The sequence below is a fragment of the Cervus elaphus genome, chromosome X, assembly GCF_910594005.1.
Source record: "Cervus elaphus chromosome X, mCerEla1.1, whole genome shotgun sequence".
NCBI lineage: Eukaryota > Metazoa > Chordata > Mammalia > Artiodactyla > Cervidae > Cervus > Cervus elaphus.
The window spans coordinates 140,914,733-140,929,398 of record NC_057848.1 but is presented as its reverse complement, the minus strand read 5'-3'; positions in this window follow the sequence as shown (position 1 = coordinate 140,929,398).

Sequence of the window (14,666 nt, the reverse complement as noted above, 5' to 3'; positions counted from 1 at the left end):
AGCTGGAAGCCTGTTTGCAGTTTGGTAGGGGATGCCGTCTCTGGGGCCGAGTTTGCCCCTTTCCCCTCCCCGCTGCCTCCTGCCTCCAGCGGGGGTTGGGCCGGTCCACAGCTGGCTAGCTCTTCTCTGGTATTTGCTCAGTCCTTTGTTCTGGGAACAGGCAGTAGTGCATAAACTTAGGGCTTTCCCTAGGTTAATTCTCTCTCTCTTGCTATCCCACAGTTTAAGTTGCTCTCTCTCCTTAGCTCCCTCCGATTGCCCTCAGGGCTTTCAGGCCCGGTCCTTACCCTAAGCATTATCACCCGCTCCTCTCCGTTCAGCCCCCACTTGCTAGTGGCAGATGCGAGCGTCTGGGGTACTTTTCTGCTGGGAATTGTTTTTAGGCATGTAATCTGTGGGTTTTATTTATTTTTCCTCCCAGTTGGGTTGTCCTCCGAGATTCGAAAACTTCCCCTGGACCCACAGGTGAGAGGGTTTCCTGGTGTTTGGAAACTTCCTCTATTAAGACTCCCTTCCTGGGACGGATATCTCTCCCTAACTCTATTGTCTCTCTTTTTATCTTTTATATTTTGTCCTACCTCTTTTTGAAGACAATGGGCTGCTTTTCTGGGTGTCTGATGTCCTCTGCTAGCGATCACAAGTTGTTTTGTGGAGTTTGCTCAGAGTTCAAATGATCTTTCAATGAATTTGTGGGGGAGAAAGTGGTCTCCCGTCCTATTCCTCTGCCATCTTAGCTCCCTTCCCTATATAAGCACATTTTGAAAGGATCTCAAGGTACAAATGTTCTGCCCGTAGTCCGAGTCCCTGGTCGGGAAAGAAGACTCCTTGAAACAATGCAACTCGCAATAGGGGAATTTATTACTGACTTGAGCCAGGGCCTCCTGCCCTCACCAGGTGTGTGAGGACGAAAGGCCCCGAGCCCCACTTCTCTCGGGTATTTATTAGGTCAAAATAAGCAGCAGGTAGTTGGCGCAATCGGATTGGTTACACAGTGGGTAGTTGGCGCAAGCGGATTGGTTACACAGTTGCAAGGTAATTTTTGTTGGCCCAACGTGGGGCTTTCAGCTTTCCCCTGATAGGTTCCCTTTTTCCTGGCTAGGCATATGTTGATTGGCTGGCTCCAGGAGGCCTGATTATTATGTTACCCCGGGAACCCAGGCCTACTCCTAATCTAGGCTGCCTGCCATGGCGTTAGCCGTGACAGCCTCACATTTCCCCCCTGTCTTTGTACTTTTGTAGAGAAATCTTTCTCTTCACCCTGTGAAATTGACTGATATTGTTGTCTCAATACCATAATTTGGATGGAATTTGGCGCTCCCTAATAAATGAGACCAGACGGTTTAAAATGCATGGACCAAAGGTCAGTAACAATATTAATATTATGAGTGGGCCCAGGAGGGTGGAAATCAAAGTGGTCAACCAGGGGGAGCGCTGAAACCAAGATTTAAACCAGCCTTGTTGGGCTTTTCATTCTCTCTTTCACTGGGCTAGTCTCTCTCTTACTTTCTGGAGAGATTTTTGTACCACCCCTGAATGGTCGATATAGAAACAGCATTTTTTCCCCAGTGCTGCACATAATCCTTCTTGTTGCAGAAACAACAAATCTAAACCTCTCTTATTCTGTAACACTACTTCAGCCAAGGAGCTCAAGGATTCTTGGAGGTGCGAAATGGACTGTTCCTGTGGTTTCGCAACCCCAAGCGGCACAATAAAAAGAGTCATCTCCCCCACATTTTTCAATTTGGTTTCGATCCCTTCTTCCCCCCCGGGCAGACATAGACAGGCTCCTGTTCGTAGTACTGTGGGCCTTTTCGCTCACAGTTACGGGTGAACAGACCGAAAGAGCCGTGGGCAAAGAACTTGGTCAGTTGGTGGGGACCAAACCCATTACCGTCAGCCGCCAGCACACACAAATCAAAGGTCAGTACTGGCCACCATGTCCCTTTGGGGGCCACGTTGGAGCTCGAATGAAGCACTTCTCCAGTCTCAGGATTGTAGATCACCCAAGTCAGGTTAGCTGGCTGATGGGGGTTGTGGCTGGTTGCTCTTGGGCCGATGAAAACTGTTATCAGCAGGAGAGTTAAGAGGGCTCCCGTCGTACGAGTTTCAGTTTCAAAGGATTTGACGGGTGAGGTCTTGCCTCCCATTCTGCTTGCATCTTCTCCTGTTCTTCTGGGGTGGCTTGCCGCACGTGATTGCAGTGAACCTAGGGCCCGATCTCGTCGACCTTAACAGCAGTAGGAGTGGTAAGGAGAACAACATAAGGGCCTTTCTATCTAGGTTCTAATGCTTTAGATTGGTGTCGTTTTACCCAAACCCAATCACCCGGGCCAATATTATGTGAGGGGATGGTCCCCTTGCTTGGACCCTCGTGTATCTCTCGAATTAATTTCTAAACATGGCTATGTACCTTACTTAATGCCATCAGTGTTTGCTGAAATTGTCCCAAGGTAGGGGGTGGTAGGCATTTTCTCTTGAATATAGGACATACAGGAGGGGGTCTTCTATACAGAATCTCAAAAGGGGTAAGATTCAGCTTATAAGGGGTGTTATGCGCTCGAAAGAGCGCGAAGGGAAGGAGGGTCACCCAGTCCCCGCCAGTCTCTATTGTCAACTTTATCAGAGTTTCTTTTAGGGTCCGATTCATTCTCTCAACCTGTCCTGAGCTCTGGGGATTATATTCACAATGTAACTTCCATTTTGTCCCCAGAGTTTGGGCCAGCCCTTGTACAATCTGGCTCACAAAGGCAGGTCCGTTATCAGAGCCCATAGTCACTGGCAGCCCATACCTAGGCATTATCTCCTCTAAGATCTTTTTAGCAACCACTGTTGCTGTCTCTCCCTTAGTGGGGAAAGCTTCTACCCATCCCGAGACGGTATCTACCAGAACCAACAGATAGCGATACCCGTACTTGCCTGGTCTTACCTCAGTGAAATCTATCTCCCAGTGTTGCCCTGGCTCTTCCCCTCGGTACCTCGTTTCAGTGTGCTGCTTTTTCCCTGTCCTCATCAGCTGGCACGCTTTGCAAGCCTGGATTATCTCTCGTACAGTTGCATTTTGTCGAGGGAACCTCAGGCAGGCCGTCTGGAGAAGAGTCAAGGTCTTTTTTTTCTCCCAAGTGTGTAGTTGTGCATAGGTGACGACCCAGGATGGCAGGCAATATCAGGTTGTTGTTTTGATCTCGGTACCATCCATCTTTGTCATCCTTCTGGAGGGTGGTATCCTTGTTGATCCAAACGAGGTCAGTGAGGGAATAGTCGGGGACTGGCGGTAGAGTCCCCATACCAGGAGGTGGAAGTCCCATGGCTAATATGGGGGCGGCGTAGTCCCGGCCGGCCGCTTTTAGTAGGGCCCGTCTGCGTGTCTGGAAAGCCTGTTTTATTGGCTCAGTCCAAGTCCAGTTTGGGGTCTCTTTACTTCCCTCATACAAGGGCTTGGCCTTCTCAGCAAACTCCATGATCCACAGTCTACAATATCTAACAGTCCCCAAAAACTCTCTCACCTGGCGGGGGGTCTTGGGCTCTGGTATCTGCAATATTGTTTCCTTCATGGCCTGAGTTAGCCACCTTTGTCCCTGCCTGATCTTATACCCCAAATAGGTGACCTCTTGCCGGGTATTTGCTCCTTCGTTGCTCTAGCACGATATCCCAAGGTGCCTAGAGTCTGTAAGAGGTCACCGGTGGCACAGCTGCATGCCTCCTCTGTGGTTCCAGCCAACATAAGGTCATCCACATATTGCAGCAGGATGACCTCTGGGTGGCTGAGTCCGATATTCATAGAGGTCCTCACTCAAAGCCTCATTAAACAAGGTAGGGGAGTTTTTGAACCCTTGTGGGAGGCGGGTCCAAGTTAGTTGTACTACCGGTTGGACTTCCCCCTCAGTTCACTCAAAGGCAAATATTTCCTGGCTCTGGGCCGCCAGGGGTAGGCTGAAAAAAGCATCTTTCAAGTCCAACACAGTGTACCAAGTGTACTCAGGCAGCAGACTGTTCAGGAGGGTATACGGGTTGGGGACAGTAGGGTGTATGTCACTCACCCGCTTGTTGACTTCTCGTAGGTCCTGGACAGGTCTGTAATCCGTACTCCCTGGCTTCTTCACCGGTAGTAAGGGGGTGTTCCAAGGGGATTGGCACCGCTTAAGAATTCCGGCATCCATGAGCCGTCGAATGTGGGGAGTGATCCCCCGCCGAGCCTCCTGGCTCATAGGGTATTGCCTCACCCTCACAGGAGTCGCCTTGGCTTTTAGTTCGATGACGACCGGATGTCTCTGTTTAGCCAGTCCCATTCCTGCTGTTTCTGCCCATGCCAACGGGTATTTGTGGACCCACGGTGGTATATCTGGTGCTATAACCTCTGAGGGCTTAGGCACAAAAAGTCTGTATTCATCTCTTAAAGCTAGAGACAAGACATGTATCGGCTGTCCAAGTCCATCTGTGACTGACATTCCCCCAGGGTCAAAATGGATCTGAGCATTAACTTTAGTCAAATAGTCCCGTCCAAGTAGAGGGGCTGGGCATTCTGGTATCACCAAAAACGAATGGGACACCTGGTGAGTCCTCAGATTTATTTTCCGTTCCGTAGTCCAACAATATCTTTTTGTCCCCGTGGCTCCCTGCACCAAGCTGGTTTTTCTAGACATTGGTCCCAGTTTTTGATTTAAAACAGAGTGTTGGGCGCCAGTGTCCACCATGAAGCCAACGGGTTTCCCCTCCACATGTATGGTTACCCAGGACTCGGGGAGGGGTGCCGAGTCTTGACTCCCCTAGTCACTGTCTTCCCCCGCATATAGAACTCGAGTTCCAGGGGAAATTCTCTCTCTCTGGGTTGTTCCTCTCTTCAGGTCCCTCTTAGGGCACTCCTTTTTCCAGTGCCCTCGTTCTTTGCAGTAAGAGCACTGATCTTTCTTTAGGGCCTGCCTTTTGGGTCTCTCTGTTTCTCCCGTCTGGGGGCCTCGAGGCTCCCTCAATTCTGTTCCGGCCTTTATCCCCACAAAAAGAATCTTGGCTAGCTCTCTCTGGTTCTTCTGGTTTTCCTTCACCCTATGTTCCCTATCTTCTTTCCTGATCTTCTCAGCTGGTTCCCTTTCTTCTCAACGAAGTCATTCCTCCCTTTCTTCTGGGGTCTCCCTATTATTAAATACCTTTTCAGCTGCTTTCAGTAAGTCTTGTATTGTCTGTTCTCTTAACCCCTCTATCTTTTGTAATTTCCTCTTAATATCTGGGGCTGCCTGATTCACAAACGCTAGTAGAACTGCAGCGCGTGATTCCTCAGCCTGGGGGTCCATGGGTGTATATTGCCTAAAGGCTTCCATTAGCCTCTCTAGGAAGGCTGACGGGCTCTCAGTGGGCTCTTGCCTTACTAAATTTACCTTTGCCAAATTTGTTGGCTTCCTAGCTGCGGCCCGCAGGCTAGCCATTAGAGTCTGGCGGTACACTCGGAGACGCTCCCTACCTTCCACTCGCTCAAAATCCCAGTTAGGCCGCAACAGAGGAAACCCCTCGTCCATGAGATGAGGCTGGGTGGTTGGTCTCCCGTCGACCCCCGGGACCCGTTTCTGCGCCTCTGCCAGGATTCGCTCCCGTTCTTCGGTAGTGAAGAGCACCTGCAACAGCTGCTGGCAATCATCCCAGGTGGGGTTATGAGTGAACAAAATGGGAAAAGGGCCAGTATTGATAGGTTCGCTCTCCGTCCGGGTTAGCTGGTCCCACCGGGACGGGGAGTGCCTGTACAGTAGATGAAGGTAACTCTGGGTCCCCATGATCCTTCTCACCCTTATTTCCTCTATTTCTTCTCTGGGGTCGGGGTTTCCTTATCCCTTCTGATTCATCGGGGGGGCTCCTCCCCCCAGGAGAACCTGCAACGGAGGAGGGGCATATGGCGGGGGCCTAATTTCCGTCTCTAAGTCAATCAGGTTCCGGTCCGAGGATTCCTGCAAGACCGGTTTTGGGCCCTTATTCTTCTTGGCTTCCTCTGGAGGAGTGGGAGTTTCCATAACCAGGGCCTGTACATTAGGAGAATCAGGGAGTTTGTGAACAAAAGGTTTTAACCATTCAGGTGGATCTTTTACTAGATCTTGCCAGACCATAACATATGGGACTTGGCTCGGGTGGCCCCAGGGATCAGGAGCCATAACTTTTTCTTTCACCGCCCGAATAATAGAAGGTTGAAAAGTTTCCTCTGGAGGCCATCCAACTTGGAAGGCGGGCCACTCTGCAGAGCAAAAGGTTATTAATTTACTCTTTGTAACCAGTAGCGACAGATCATATGCTCTAGCCCTGACATCCGAGAAATGATCAGTCATGAGAGAGAGTGAGGTAGATTTTCCTTGCTCCATAGCGAGAGTCAGAAGAAAGTCACCAAGAATTACCACCAAAAAATCTTATCGGGAGTGGTGGTTGGGCTTGTGGTATGCTTCGTGGAACTATTTGAGTGCCTTAGTCATTGCACGGAAGTTTTCTTGTTGGGGGCGGGCACCCTAAGGGTTTCTAGCCCGTTCCGTGACCCCCTTATCCTTTCATGGGAGTCTTCCAGTGGCAGGCGCCCTATCGGCTCTTAAGTGCCTGTCCCGTGCCCACACAGACGGGTTTTTATTTGGCCAGATTCTCGGTTTAGAATACGAGAAAAAAGAAAAGAGTTTCACCCTCTCGGGCTCCCGTTACTGGGGCTGACTTGTTGGGAGGCCTTCAGAATCCGCCAGGGAGTAGCCCTGGCCGGGACTCGTCAGTTGCCCCGACAACTGTCTGCCTGTTCACTGAAACTCCCAGAAACAGAAATGAGGCTCCAAGGCTCTATAGGAAGAAGTAGACAACGACACACCAGAGAACAACGAGACAGGAGACAATGCCGGCAGTTATACAGAAAAACACACAGACACACATCGGCCGACAACACAGATCCTCTGGAACAAGGGTCACCTTACCGAATGGCGTCCACTGTTCCCCAGATTCGGGCTTAGGAGAGGAGGTCTCCTTCCCACAGAGCTGGCTGCCTTCCGGCACGCTCGCTGGCCTCGGCCTCACACCAGCCGGAATGGCTAATCCGTTCCCTCATGGAAAGCTTTCCCTAACGCCAGACACCTTCCTGCATTTTAGCAGGGCCTCGGATTTACTCTGGTCTTTCTGCACCAGACACCTTCCTGCTTCACAGCAGGGCCCCGGATTTACTCTGGACTTTTCTAGACCTGCCTGAGCACCAGTGCTATTACCTGTCTTTTTCCCCCTTTGTTCCAAAGAGCATTCTTCCCCGGTCAAGCGATCCTGGACGAGCCCCCAAATGTTCTGCCCGTAGTACAAGTCCCCGGTCGGGAAAGAAGACTCCTCGAAACAATGCAACTCGCAATAGGGGAATTTATTACTGACTTGAGCCAGGGCCTCCTGCCCTCACCAGGTGTGTGAGGACGAAAGGCCCCGAGCCCCACTTCTCTCGGGTATTTATTAGGTCAAAATAAGCAGCAGGTAGTTGGCGCAATCGGATTGGTTACACAGTGGGTAGTTCGTGCAAGTGGATTGGTTACACAGTTGCAAGGTAATTTTTGTTGGCCCAACGTGGGGCTTTCAGCTTTCCCCTGATAGGTTCCCTTTTTCCTGGCTAGGCATATGTTGATTGGCTGGCTCCAGGAGGCCTGATTATTATGTTACCCCGGGAACCCAGGCCTACTCCTAATCTAGGCTGCCTGCCATGGCGTTAGCCGTGACAGCCTCACACAAAGATGTAGGAAATTTATCCACTATATTAACATTATATTGATATGTCATAACTACATTTCACTCATAATCAATTGAAAACGATTGCTCATTGCTTTCAACTTTACACAATTTCAATGCCTAATAAATAGCTATTAAACGAATGACAGAAATATTGCTATCTGAACTTTTCATAAAAACTAAATCCAACTAAATTGAAATTATATGAACATACTAACCTTATAGACTGGACAAAAGCAAATAAATTTTACTTGGTAAATTAATTATAAATTATCTATTTTTTCTACCAGATTTTGGAGATATCATTGACATTTAACACTAAGTTTGAGGCACACAGCATAATGATTTGACTTATGTTGGGCAGTAAGAAATTTTCCTTTACCCGTCTAGATTCATCTGTCTGGTCTAAGAATTAAACTGGCATGAGACAAACTAGCTGGAAAAAAATCAAAGTTTAATAACATCAACATATGAGAAAGACCCAGGAAATCTGAAAAACCCAAATGGCTGAAACCCTCACCTTAAAGAACATCTTTAACTAAAGACAAAAGAGGATGTCATGGATAGTATTTGAGACTTCCAAGGAGAGCAAAGTGGTTCATATGAAGACGGAAAAGGAAATGTTTGGCAAATGGGCCATGTAGACAATAGGACACAGAACTCTCTTAGATCTCTAGGCCCTGCTGTGTTTTCCCCACCACAACTAGCCATATTCTTTGTAGATGTCTCTGGTGATTGCTCTATTGGGGAATAGGCCCTTTATCTAAAAGTTTTAGGCAGTTAGGAGCAAGGTCAAAGTGTCTTCCTGAGACTTTGGGCCTAGATTTTTTGTTTGTTCCCAGCTTGACATAATCTACATGCCAAAGAAACGTTTTGAGGTGGCAAGTTTTGTTCTCCTACACTTACATACATCATGAAATGATAACCATGATAAGTTTAGTAAACATCTATCACCTCATACAGATAGAAAAGAAAAGACAAATAATATTTTTCCTTGTGATGAGAACTCTTAGGATTTATTCCTAACAACTTTCATATACAACATAGCAGTCTTAATTATATTAATCATGTTGCACATTACATTCCTGTACTTATTTATCTTCTAACTAGAAGTATGTACCCTTTGACCTCCTTCGTCCAACACCCTCCCAACCTCTGGTAACCACAAATCTTATCTCTTTTCCTATAAGTTTGTTTATTTGTCTTTTGAAATATACTTGGCCGACAACACTGTTTGTCTCTGGTGCACAGCATAGTGATTAGATATTTCTGTACATTATAAAATCATCACAACCCTAGTTACCATCTGTCATCCTACAAAAACATTATATTACTATTGACTATATTCTCCAGACTGTACATTTCATCCCTTTGACTCTTTATTTTGCAACTGGAAGTTTGTACCACTTAATCTCCCACACCTATTTCACGCATTCCCTGACCCCCCTCCCCTCTATCAAATTACTTTTTGACATCTAACTATACCATCGACTCAATGGATATGAATTTTAGCAAGCTCTGGAAGATGGTAAAGGACAGGAAAGCCTGGCATGCTACAGTCCTTGGTGTCACAAAGAGTTGGACAGAGCTGACCGACTTAACAACAACAACTACTACTACATCATCACCAATCCTATTACTCTCCTGACATTATTAGGAGCCTTCCAATCATAATCTTATAGTTTTCAAATGAAATACATTGTTTTAAAGATATAAAAATCCTAAGGCACATCTAGCTTCAGGTACTTCTCAATTTTTTTTTTCTCTCAAATATCTCATTCTTTCTCCATCTTTGTTTTCCTCTGTCTCTTAATGTCAATTTTCCTCATTCTTGGGATAAAACATAGCCACAAGCATCTTTAGGTTCATATCTCGCCAGCTTAGTAACTCGAGTGGAAAAGAATTTCTCATTTTCAGTAGTCCTAGCTAATATTTCAGGTTTACCTCTTAAATGGGACTTTTGTTCACATGCTCATGTTTTGACCAATTACCATAGCCAATTTGAGATATGCTGATTGGACATGGCTGTATCATATGTCCTTTCCTTTAGCCACAGTAGGGAATTCAGCTAAACTTAAACTAACTGGACTAAGACTAGAATGAGTTTTTCCACCATGAAAATCAGGATGCTATCAGCACAAGTATGTTACGGGGACACTAAGCAGGCAAAAATAAAATCCACTGCTTGTTCTCAAAATATACCAAAACATCTTAATCAGTATCCTATTTCTTACATTCAAAAAACTCAAAACTCAGTTTATAGTTTGTGCCAGTTACTTTTTCTGAGATTAATTTCGTGTTTCCACCCCTACCCCAAAATTGTGGCCACAGTTGCCCAAATAAGCCAAGGTCTTTCAAGTCTACTTTTTCTGACAGAGCCTTTCTCTACCAACACATAACTGCCATTTTCCATCTATAGAAACTAATAACTATATTTAAGGATTCAGATTCAAATATAATACCTCTGTGAAACATTTCCCAACTCCCATTAAATAATTGCTGCATAATTCTCTGTACATACACAATAAAACATATATAAATCTATTCTAAAATATTGTGTATTTTCATAGTTTCTAGATGGTGTTTTCCTCGATTTCTTTGCATTGTTCACTGAGGAAGGCTTTCTTATCTCTTCTGGCTATTCTTTGGAACTCTGCATTCAAATGGGAATATCTTTCCTTTTCTCCTTTGCTTTTCACTTCTCTTCTTTTCACAGCTATTTGTAAGGCCTCCTCAGACAACCATTTTGCCTTTTTGCATTTCTTTTCCATGGGGATGGCCTTGATCCCTGTCTCCTGTACAATGTAACGAACCTCCGTCCATAGTTCATCAGGTTCTCTGTCTATCAGATCTAGTCCCTTAAATCTATTCCTCACTTCCACTGTATAATCATAAGGGATTTGATTTAGGTCATACCTGAATGGTCTAGTGGTTTTCCCTACTTTCTTCAGTTTAAGTCTGAATTTGGCAAGAAGAGTTCATGATCTGAGCCACAGTCAGCTCCTGGTCTTGTTTATGCTGACTGTATAGAGCTTCTCCATCTTAGGCTGCAAAGAATATAATCAATCTGATTTCGGTGTTGACCATCTGGTGATGTCCATGTGTGGAGTCTTCGCTTGTGTTGTTGGAAGAGGGTGTTTGCTGCGACCAGTGCGTTCTCTTGGCAAAACTCTATTCACCTTTGCCCTGCTTCATTCTTTACTCCAAGGCCAAATTTGCCTGTTCCTCCAGGTGTTTCTTGACTTCCTACTTTTGCATTCCAGTCCCCTATAATGAAAAGGACATCTTTTTTGGGTATTAGTTCTAAAAGGTCTTGTAGGTCTTCACAGAACCGTTCAACTTCAGCTTCTTCAGTGTTACTGGTTGGGGCATAGACTTGGATTACCGTGGTGTTGAATGGTTTGCCTTGGAAATGAACAGAGATCATTCTGTCGTTTTTGAGATTGCATCCAAGTACTGCATTTCAGACTTTTTTGTTGACCATGATGGCTACTCCATTTCTCCTATGAGATTCCTGCCCACAGTAGTAGATATAATGGTCATTTGAGTTAAATTCACCCATTGCAGTACATTTTAGTTCGCTGATTCCTAGAATGTCAACATTCACTCTTGCCATCTCCTGTTTGACCACTTCCAATTTGCCTTGATTCATGGACCTAACATTACAGGTTCCTATGCAATATTGCTCTTTTCAGCATAGGACCTTGCTTCTATCACCAGTCACATCCACAACAGAGTGTTGTTCTTGCGTTGGCTCCATCCCTTCATTCTTTCTGGAGTTATTTCTCCACTGATCTCCAGTAGCATATTGGGCACCTATCGACCTGCGGAGTTCCTCTTTCAGTATCCTATCATTTTGCCTTCTCATATTGTTCATGAGGTTCTCATATGACCAACCTAGATAGCATATTAAAAAGCAGAGACGGGGAGGAGCCAAGATGGCGGAGGAGTAGGACAGGGAGACCACTTTCTCTCCTACAAATTCATCAAAAGAATAACTGAACGCAGAGCAAACTTCACAAAACAACTTCTGATCGCTAGCTGAGGTCATCAGGCGCCCAGAAAAGCAGCCCATTGTCTTCGAAAGGAGGTAGGACAAAATATAAAGGATAAAAAGTGAGACAAAAGAGCTAAGGACAGAGATCCATCCCGGGAAGGGAGTCTCAATAGAGGATGTTTCCATACACTGGGAAACCCTCGCACTGGCGGGCCTGGGGGAAGTGTTTGAATCTTGGAGGGCAACCTGACTGGGAGGGAAACAATAAATAAAACCCACAGATTATGAGCCTAAAAGCAACTCCCAGCAGAAAAGTACCCCAGACACCCGCATCCGCCAGCAGCAAGTGGGGGCAGAACGGAGAGGAGCGGGCGGCATTGCTTTGGGTGGGGTCGGGCCTGAGTGCCCTGAGGACAATCGTAGGGAGCTTTTGTGAGTTGCCAACTTAAACTGTGGGACAGCAAAAGAGAGAGAGAAAATTAACCTGCCCGAAAACACTGCCGGCCGTTCGCAGAACAAAGGGACTGAGAAAGTCCCGAGAAGAGCTCGCAGGCTGCGGACCGGCACAGCCCAGCCGGAGGCAGGAGGCAGAGGGGAGGGGAAGGGGGCAGGCTCGGCCCCAAGGACCACATCCCCTGCCGCACTGCAAACAGGCCTCCACTTTCTAATCAAAGACCTCCTGAGATTCTGGATGGTTGACATCCCCCGGGAGGGTCGTGGCGAGAGAGAGGGTGCAGGCACCTGACCGGCGCGGGTGGGGACTGGGGCTGGGGACGCGGAGGGCAGAAGGCGCACACACCCGACTGGCACCGGCGGAAACTGAGACTGGGACCGTGGAAGGGAGTGGGCGCGCCACACCCGGGGAGAGTGCGCCCGTCAAGCCCCTGGCCGCCTGGACCACTCTGAGGGGGAAGGCACAAAGAGCAGGCGCAGCTTTTTGTTCCGCACTTTTGTGGAACAGTCGAAGGCGGCAGCGTGGGGCACGCTCCACATAGAGCAGCTGGGAGCCTGAGCAGCACAGACGGAGAAAGCAGCGCCAGCCCCTCCCCGCGTGCCAGCACCTCCTGGCAGCGCGACGGAACTAGCTACCTGAATAAGAGTCCACCTCCGCCCGCCTGTGTCAGGGCAGAAATGAGGCTCTGAAGAGACCGGCAAACAGAAGCCAAATAAACAAAGGGAACCGCTTTGGAAGGGACTGGTGCAACTGATTAAATCCCTGTAGAAAACATCGACTACACCGGAAGGGGCCTGTAGATACCGAGAAGTGTAAGCTGGAACGAGGAGCTATCTGAAACTGAGCCGAACCCACACTGAACGCAACAGCTCCAGAGAAATTCCAAGATATATTTTAACTTTTTTGTTCTTTTAGTAGGAAAAAAAAAATTCTTTCTTCTTTTTTATTTTTTTCTCTTTTATTTTCCTTTAAAATTTCCTATTACTCCCAAATTACTCCTTAACTTTCATTTTCATAGATTTTTATGATTTTTTTAATTAGGAAAAAAAATTATTTTTCTTTCTTTCTTTTTTTTTTTCTTCTTTTTTTTTCCTTTTTCTCTTCTAATTTCTATTTTTCTTTTTCACTTATTTCTTTTAAAGTCCTCTGGTACTCCTCTACTACTCCTTAATTTTCATTTTCAATACACTATAACCTTACAAAAAAAAAAAAAGAAGCCCTATTCCAGACACAGCAATCTAAACAAGATGAAAAAGCAAAGAAATACCCAACAGGTAAAGGAACATGAAAAATGCCCACGAAGTCAAACAAAAGAGGAGATAGGGAATCTACCTGAAAAACAATTTAGAATAATGATAATAAAAATGATCCAAAATCTTGAAAACAAAATGGAGTTACAGATAAATAGCCTGGAGACAAAGACTGAAAAGATGCAAGAAATTTTTAATAAAGACCTAGAAGAAATAAAAAAAGAGTCAATTAAAAATGAATAATGCAATGAATGAGATCAAAAACACTCTGGAGGGAACCAAGAGTAGACTAACGGAGACAAAAGATAGAATAAGTGAGGTAGAAGATAAAATGGTGGAAATAAATGAAGCAAAGAGGAAAAAAGAAAAAAGGATCAAAAGAAATGAGGACAACCTCAGGGACCTCTGGGACAATGTGAAACACCCCAACATTCGAATCATAGGAGTCCCAGAAGAAGAAGACAAAAAGAAAGGCCATGAGAAAATACTCGAGGAGATAGTAGCTGAAAACGTCCCTAAAATGGGGAAGGAAATAGCCACCCAATTCCAAGAAACCCAGAGAGTCCCAAACAGGATAAAGCCAAGGAGAAACACCCCAAGACACATATTAGTCAAATTAACAAAGATCAAACACAAAGAACAAATACTAAAAGCAGCAAGGGAGAAACAACAAATAACACACAAAGGGATTCCCATAAGGATAACAGCTGATCTATCAATAGAAACCCTCCAGGCCAGAAGGGAATGGCAGGACATACTGAAAGTAATGAAAGAGAATAACCTACAACCTAGATTACTGTACCCAGCAAGGATCTCATTCAGATATGAAGGAGAATTCAAAAGCTTTACAGACAAGCAAAAGCTGAGAGAATTCAGCACCACCAAACCAGCTCTTCAACAAATGCGAAAGGATCTTCTCTAGACAGGAAATGCAGAAAGGTTGTATAAGCGTGAACTCAAAACAACAAAGTAAATGGCAATGGGACCACACCTATCAATAATTACCTTAAATGTAAATGGGTTGAATGCGCCAATCAAAAGAGAAAGATTGGTTGAATGGATACAAAAACAAGACTCCTATATATGCGGTCTACAAGAGACCCACCTCAAAACAAGGGACACATACAGACTAAAAGTGAAGGGCTGGAAAAAAATATTTCACGCAAATGGAGACCAAAAGAAAGCAGGAGTCGCAATACTCATATCAGATAAAATAGACTTTAAGATAAAGGCTGTGAAAAGAGACAAAGAAGGACACTAC